General features: G+C 43.0%; 1 protein-coding gene and 1 pseudogene across 2 annotated transcripts in view; both read left to right on the forward strand.

Moving 5' to 3' along the window:
• Positions 1 to 6,139, forward strand: part of CD58 (CD58 molecule) — an 88,622-nt gene extending 82,483 nt beyond the window's left edge. Inside the window, exon 6 of one of the 2 annotated variants that reach the window (XM_036769221.1) lies at positions 5,474 to 6,139. The gene's annotated coding sequence lies outside the window, so the exon portion shown is untranslated. Of the gene's footprint in view, positions 1 to 2,649; positions 3,563 to 5,473 lie in introns of those variants that run through there. The other variant, XM_036769222.1, reaches the window with a different exon arrangement.
• Positions 2,905 to 5,099, forward strand: LOC118858636 (annotated as a pseudogene).
• Positions 6,140 to 8,479: the final 2,340 nt, after the last annotated feature.

The following is an 8,479-nucleotide window of genomic DNA, read 5'->3' on the forward strand; positions in this document are numbered from 1 at the left end:
GGATTCAAGCCCAGGGCTTTGAATGTCAGATCTAGTCCTCTTTCCTCTCTACCACACTCCTTCTAGCAAATCCCACTGGTTTCAGTGCCCATCCCTTGCCATGGGGACATTCTTTGTTAACTGGAGGCTGATGATTCTGTACTCTGGGGATCCTCCAGCTCTTCATCCCATTCTGTGATAGTTTCACTGCTAATTCAAGCCACCAGTTTGGGCAAGGAAATGGATAGAAGCTATGATGACAACCCTCCATTTTCCAACTCCCCAGCATGCCTAGTGAGAGACAGAATGGCTGCACCTGTTGCCAGCCCTGAATTCCAGAGTCAGTGGTGCTCATTGGCTCCTAGATTGCAAGCCCTGGAAGGAACCTTGGAGGTCTTCGACTAGTCCAACTCCCCCACATTTTACACAGGACAAAACCAAGGTTCAAATTGGCAAATGAAATGACTCATCTTCCTTGATTCACACTGAAATCCTTCATCTTTTTTTTAAAGGAATACTTCATTCTCCCTGACACCTCTTTACCTTCCCTCCTGTCAGGCCATGACAGAAATCCACCTGTACTGCTTTCTATACAGATTGTAACAGAAGCCTCCCTATTCTCCATACTTGTTGGAAATGAAATCTTGGGCCATTATTATTCTTGTTCTTAGCTCCCCTGGAGAACTCTTGAGAAACACCATTTGTAAGGTGTGGTGTTCAGCTCTGCTCTCTTTGTCAGCACACCCTAACCTTGCTAGGACCTTGCTGGGTACACTCAGCTTACTCTGGGTTACTCTCCTTTCCTCAGGGAGCCTTTCTCTCCTCCCTTATTCTAGGACGCTTCAACATCCATACTGATGTTCCCTCAAAGTTCTCCATCCAACCCATGTTTCCCAGTCCTCCAAAAAGCCCTCCCTTGATCATCCAGGTACACAAGCTGCCATCCTGCATTTCTCCTCCCTTAAATGGCTAAACTCCGTGCTTTAGGAACTCTTGCTTCCTTTTCTCTAATTAACTCTGCAGGCATCGTTTGACTGAAACTGCCCTCTCCAAAGTTACCAGTCATCCCGTAATTGCTAAATCGAATATCCTTTCCTCAGTTCTCTTCCTTCTTGACCTCTCTGCAACGTTTGACTTTGTGGGCCACCTTCTTCCCCTTGATGCTCTCCTCTTTCTAGGTTCTTCTGCTTCACTGTGCCATCTCGGTCTCCTATTCTGGACCTTTATCCTGCTCATTCCCACTAGACCTGGATGTGCCCAGAGCCCCTGCCCTGAGGCCAATCTCTTCTCCCACTAGATTTTGCTTGGTGGTCTCATAAGTTCCCATGGATTCAGTTATCTTCTTTATGTAGATGATTCTCAGATTTATTTAGCTAGTCCTGAGGTCTCTCCTGAGTGTCAGTCTTACATCTTCAACTGCCTATTGGACATCTTGATATCTACAGATATATCCATATCTTGATATCTCTATCCATAGATATCTTAAACTCAGCAGGTCCAAAGTTGAACTCATTGTCTTCTCCCCCCACCCAAAAAACCAAAACACAAAACCTTCCCATCTTCCTAACTTCCCTGTTACTGTGCAGGGCACTACTATCTTCTCAGACATCCAAGCTCACCACCTAGGTGTCATCCTCAACTCCTTGCTCTCCCCTCCCACATCTCATCTGTTGCCAAGGCTTGTGGATTTTACCTTACCCATCTCTCTCGTTTGCTCCTTTTCTCATTACATCATGCCTAGGCTATTGCAGTAGCCTGCTGCTAATCTTCTTGCCCCAAGTCCCTCTCAAATGAAGTCCATTCTCCACTCAGCTTCTTTTTGGATTGATCTTCCTAAAGCTGATCTAACTAATCTCCCCCTTCTTCAGTCATCTCCAGTGACTCCCTATGGACTCAAGGATCAAATAGAAAATCTTTCATTTGGCTTTTAAAGCCCTCTATGACCTAGTCCCTTCCTTTCCAGTCTTCTTGTGCTACTCCTTTCAACATACTTGGATTCAGACCCAGGTCCTCAGCTTCCAAATATGGTCCTTTTTCTACTGCATTGTGCTTCCTCTAAACAGTAGTAATTTATAATTATATAGAATTTTGTTGTTTGCCACAGACTTTCTGCATGACCACTCTGTGAAGGAGGAAGCAAGTACCGTTATCCTATTTTACAGATGAGGAAACTGAGGCTTAAAGATGGGAAATAACTAGCTTCATGTGTCTAGGCAGTGAAGTGGCTTAGTGCATAGAGCACTGAACCTGGAGTCAGGAAGACCTGAGTTCAAATCTGTCCTCAGACATTTACTAGCTGTGTGACCCTAGGCAAGTCACTTAACCTCTACCTGCCTATAAAATGGAGATAGTAATGGCACCTACCTCCCAGGATTGTTGTAAGGATAAAATGAGACAATATTTGTAAAGCTCATTGTAAACCTATAAATGTTAGCTATTATTATTAGTAACCTGACCATCTGACACCCAAGTCCCATGTACTTTCTGCTACATACAACAAATTGTAACTAAATCCTCTTAGGCTTCATTTCATTTCTCCCATTCAGCAGCATACCAGAAATATTCGGGAATTTGAAGGAAGGAAAGTTTAGGAATGGGGTGGATTTAGCATCTCCCTTCTTTCCTTACAGAGGTCCAAAGCACTTATTTTCATTTGCTAAATCTTTATAGAGTGCCTGTCGTCTGCTGTGTTTAATCTGTAAGCCTATTGGCTGGCAGTACACTGAACCTGTCAGGATGTCTGCAGATGGAGAAACCCAGAGTTGAGCACTAGAACCTGCTAACTGCCCTGCCAGAACCTGTGAGCTCCTGTGACCTGATCGCCAGACTCCTGAGTTCTTCGGCTTGAGGCTCAATTTCTTGAATTCTCCACTGCTCTCTCCGCCCAGGACTCCACTTCACCTCAGACCCTCCACAGCCTTTGCACTAATGGGCAAGGAGAAATCAGAAATTTACTCTGTTGAGTTCAATGGAACAAAAGACATTGAAACATTAGACAAGGATAATGGCAAAGGCAAGTGGAAGGAATGCTTCAGAAACCACAAGAAGGACCAGCAGAAAGAACTCAAGAAAGACCTTGATCTGGATGACCACAAACTCAGCACTAAGGAATTAGAAGAAAAGTATGGAACAAACATCGTCCAAGGTCTCACTAGCACAAGAGCTTCGGAGATCTTGGCTCAGGATGGTTCCAATGCCCTTCCTCCCCCCAAAGAAACTCCAGGAATCATCAGGTTCCTCAAACAAATGGTGGGTGGATTCTCCAGCCTTTTGTGGGCAGGAGCTGTCCTGTGTTTCATTGCATATCTGATTGAGTTTTCAAAGGACAAGTCTGCCTCCATGGACAATTTCTATTTAGGTGTTGTGCTCATCGTGGTGGTCATCTTCACTGGGATGTTTGCTTATTACCAGGAGGCAAAAAGCACCAACATCATTGCCAGCATCACTAAAATGATTCCTCGGAAAGCTTTGGTCATCAGAGATGGAGAAAAGACTGAGATCCCTGCAGAGCAGCTGGTTGTAGGAGATATTGTAGAGATTAAAGCTGGTGACCTGATTCCTGCTGATATCCGGATCCTGGTCTCACAGGGATGTAAGGTAGATAATTCATCTTTTAGTGGGGAATCAGAGCCTTAGTCTCGTTCTTGTGATTTTACCTATGAGAATCCATTGGAAACAAAGAACGTTGGCTTTTACTCTGCAACTTGCCTGGAAGGAACAGCAGCTGGAATGGTCATCAACACAGGTGACCGTACGTACCATCATTGGAAGAATTGCTTCACTGGCTTCATCAGTTGGCCATGAGAAGACACCAGTTGCCATTGAAATTGAGCACTTTGTCCATATTGTAGCAGGGGTAGCTGTTTCTATTGGTATTGTGTTCTTCATCATTGCAATATGCATGAAATACCGAGTCCTAGATGCTGTCATCTTCCTCATTGGCATCATTTTGGCCAATGTACCAGAGGGTCTGGTGGCTGCTGTCACTGTGAGTCTGTCCCTGACAGCAAAACGGATGGCCAAGAAGACCTGTCTGGTGAAGAACCTGGAAGCAGTGGAAACTCTGGGTTCCACCTCCATCATCTGCTCTGACAAGACTGGGATCTGAATGACCTTGAAGACAGCTATGGACAAGAATGGACAAAATATCAGCAGAAGTACTTGGAATGGAGTGGATACACTGCTTACTTTGTTGCAGTCATGGTCCAGCAAATTGCAGATGTGATCATCAGAAAAACAAGGATAAATTCCATTTTCCGGCAAGGTCTCTTCAGAAATAAAGTCATCTGGGTAGGGATTGCATCTCAGATTATCATAGCAGCAATCCTCTCCTGTGGATTTGTAAATGTTCCAGTCCTGAATTTCACCACACTTTGGGTTCGGTATTGGTTTGTGGCAGTACCATATGCCATTGTCATCTGGCTATATGACAAGTTCCGAAAACTCCTGGTCAGGCACTATCCAGGAAGCTGGTGGGATAAGAACATATATTGCTGAAATTGCTTTTGGTTCCCAAGACTCTTCTTAATTTCTCCCTGATGATGTTCAGCATTCTCTAGTCACCTCTGCTGGGAAGTTTCCTGTGCAATATGGGCATCATCAAAATCCACACACTAGAAGAAATCTATATGAAAGATTCTCGGTTAATGTACTGTAAAAATGAGATTTGGCTTTTTGTATAGGCTGTTTTTCTTCTACACTTTGGCCTCTGTCCCTCTTATTTGTTTAAAATGTATAAACTTTAAAAGAGATGGAGAAGAACCCATTGAATCTGTGCATAAGTTTCCACAATGTGTAATATAATTGTTAAAAGGCATTTGCATTGAGTTTGAAACTGTTGAATTGTATGAACACAACCTGAGCATGTTCATGGACAGCACAAACCCTAGTGGACTGGTCTAGAGAGACGATGTATTAAAGTAAAGTGTATTTTAAAAAAAAAATGCTGTTTTTAATCAGTGTATTTATTTGAGCAAAATCCTATCACAACAAACTGGAGACTCCCCTCTTAGAATCCCTGGATTCTTTCAAGGGTCTGCCCAGGTGTCACCTACTCTGTGGAGCTTTTCCTCTTCTTCCCTCTCACTCCTGATGTTACTTTGTATTTATTCATCTTTGTATCTCCCTCCACCCCAAGAGAATGTAAGCTCCTTGAGGCCAGAGACTGATTCTTTTGTTTGTTTTGTCTGTGTATCTCCAGGTCTTAGCACTGTGCCTGGAACAGTGGAGACACTTAATGTTTGTTTAATCAATTGCATCTATTAGAAAAGGATTCACTGTTCGATAAGAAAATGTTACTTTGTAGCACAGATGGAAGGATGGTGTGTCCCTGTTGTCAGCTGAGTAAAATCCAAACCCTTTCACCTGGCATTCCAAGCTTCCCTCATTCTGCAATCTAGCAAAGGGCCATGCATACAGCAGGTGTTGAATACATGTTGGTTAAGTTAATCGAACTGAGTTTTGGAAGTTATTCACATGAACTTGTGTTTTGTAGGAGGACCGAACAAAAGATGAGCTCCAACGCCTTTCCATGGAGTGATGGAAATATCTTTAGAAAGTCACTGCCTTCTGTTTGAGTGTTTTCTTCATGGAGAAATGTATTATTGCTAAAACAAAACTGTAACTTCTTAAAGACAGAAGCTGGGAAACATTTGGAATTAGGACATGTTTTTTTGTTAAAGTGCACTTTGAGCACACTGAAATCACCTACCTCACAGTGTTAAAGCCTTGAGGCTGTTGTCATCCATGGAGCTGCTCTAGAAGAAAGTCACCGCCCTCACCAGCCTGGCCCAAGAAGATGGGGTAGTGAGCCACAGTCAGCACCAGGGGGCACAAGCCATCTGCTAAGAAAACCAATTGGTTTTATTAGGTGTGTTTAAGCTGGGGCCTTTGGACAAGAGGGATGTGGGTTTTCCCTTCTCTTTTTTTGGAAGACCTTTTAAGGAAAGCTGCAGGTAGGAAGGGATATTTATTACTGATGACATCTTGCTGAGTCCTATGTATTGTTGTTGCCAGTTAGCCTGTCAAGGAAACCCCCAAAAGCCACCATGTCCTATTGAAACTGCAGCCCAGGGGAGATTCTTAGACTTGTAACTGTGACTGTGCTCTATAGGAAAACACTGAGTTAAGATTTTTGAATTTTTGTGTAAATATTATATATATATGGTATAGTACACACATAGTATGTGTCTGTATGTATGTGTGTATGTGTATGTATGTGTATATATGTGTGTATGTATATGTGTGTGTATATACATATATATACTTTATTTAAAACATTTTTAAGGTATTCTTCTAGTGCTGAGGCAGCTGGTAGTTGAGTGGATAGAGCACTGGGCTTGGAGTCAGAAAGACTAAAGTTCAAATCCAGCCTTGGCCACTTCTTAATTGTGTGACCCTGGGTAAGTCACTTAACTTCTGCCTGACATAAAGATCCACTAGAAAAGTTAATGGCAAACCATGGCAGTATCTTTTTTAAAAATATTTAGTGTTTTTCCACCAATTACATGTAAAAACAGTTTTTAGCATTTGTTTTTTAAAATGTTACGTTCCAAATTCTCTCCTTTCCTCCTTACCCTGATTGCCTCCAAAAAAAAAGTTTAAAAAAAAATTCTGCCACGAGCGATAATTAAATTCAGAAATCAAATTCATGTTTGACAAAATATGAGAAATAAACCTATGAACTAAGAGTGTAATAGCAAAACTGCCTGGTATAACCAGTCAAACTGAACCATGAAGGATGGAGATTGAGTATATTCTGGCACAGTCAAATACTATTAAATTAAATCTTGAGTTCAAATCCTGTGTTTGAGGCATAATGGCTTTGTGACCGGGGGCCAGTCATTCAGTGTCTCTGTGCCACAAGAAAATTATTTTTTTGAGAAGGGGGGCAATTGGGGTTAAGTGACAGCTGGATTTGAACTTGGGTCCTCCTGACACAAGGTCAGTCCTTTATCCACTGTACCACCTAGCTAGCCCCATGAGGGAATTATCTTAAGAGTTTAAGTTCCAGGCATGGTATGACCATTTAGATGGCCACCAGCTGACTTCAGACATGAGCACATGGAACTTGCTGGCAGGATGCTGTGGCAACCCCTGGACCTCCCCTCTAGAGGTCACATGGGCCCCGTATGCCTGCTCTGGCTTCCTGGGTCTTGGTCTCACAGCCTCTTGGCTGTGCCTCAGGCCTCTATGGTGCTACAGATCTCCCTCAGAGGTTAGAGTGCAGCCTGATGCTGCTGCCACCACGGCCACTGACACCATCCACAGCATAAGTTCCAGATGTTTTAGTTTCCTGTCTGCCTTGGGAGAAGGAAATATATGTCTAAACCCTCCTCCCCTAAACGGAGCCAAGACAGTATATCCAGTGGTCAAAAGATAATGGCATTTCCAGACTTGGAGCTTAGGGAGTAAGTGCCTTATATTTGATATAGCTAGGAGTGTGCAGAAACCAGCTCCCTCTGCCTCCAAAATTGACAAATGCTACAGATCGAAGGTGTATTTATTGTTTTATAGAATTTACAACTCAAAAAAGCAACAAATGTTAATTGGAGAAAAAATAAAATATTCTTTTAAAAATTGTATTGTATATGCTCTTTTATTTCCGCTGGAGAGCTGGTTATTAAACATTTACCACCATACCCCTGGCATACCCATATTTCATCAAAGTACTTGTCTGAGTCCATCGTGATATGCTTGTGGACCAGATGGAGAGGTAGGAACTAGAGCTGGGGTGGGGAAAGCTGAGGCCTCAAGGCCATGTGTCACCCTTTAGGTCCTCAAGTGCGGCCCTTTGACCAAATCCAAATTTCACAGAACAAATCCCGTTCATAAAAGGATTTGTCCTGGGAAGTTTGAGTTCAGTCAAAAAGGTCTTACCCAATGACCTAGAAAGTCATGTATCCTTGAGGCAGCAGGTTTCCCACCCTTGATACAGTATACTTATGTGTATCAGTAAGTATTATATGCAGCGCAGCAAAATAAATACAAAATAATTCTATCATTGCTGCAATCAGAAAAGGCCTCATGTGGGAGGTGGCATTTGGGCTCCCTCTCAAAGGGAGCTGGGAGTTCCCAGAGCCAGAGGTGTGGAGGGGGAAGAGCATTCCCAGGTGTATGGGGAATATCAAGGACAAATATGCCAGCCTCGCTGGAAGGCCAAGTCATAACTAGTATGTTCCAAGCCCGTGGAGTCATGCCCTCATTTTTTTGATAGACCTTATTTGACTCTTTTAGGTCAGCCTACTCCCTTACTCCGCTCCCTCATTTCTCCCCCAGCACACGCACAGTTTATATGGTTATCCCTTCCTTCCACGTTGTGACTTTCCCCATCGCAGTTTTGATATATCGCAAGTTAGCACAAGAAATTTAATGGGGAATTTTGGGGGAGTTTTGTGGAAGCCACAGATGACACATGAGGGCCAGCGGATGACAGAAAAAGTTTTGAAATTCAGAAATGCATTAAGTATATGCATAGTATTATATCAACCCAAATTTTACA

This window comes from Trichosurus vulpecula, chromosome 7 (genome assembly GCF_011100635.1).
Source record: "Trichosurus vulpecula isolate mTriVul1 chromosome 7, mTriVul1.pri, whole genome shotgun sequence".
Lineage (NCBI taxonomy): Eukaryota > Metazoa > Chordata > Mammalia > Diprotodontia > Phalangeridae > Trichosurus > Trichosurus vulpecula.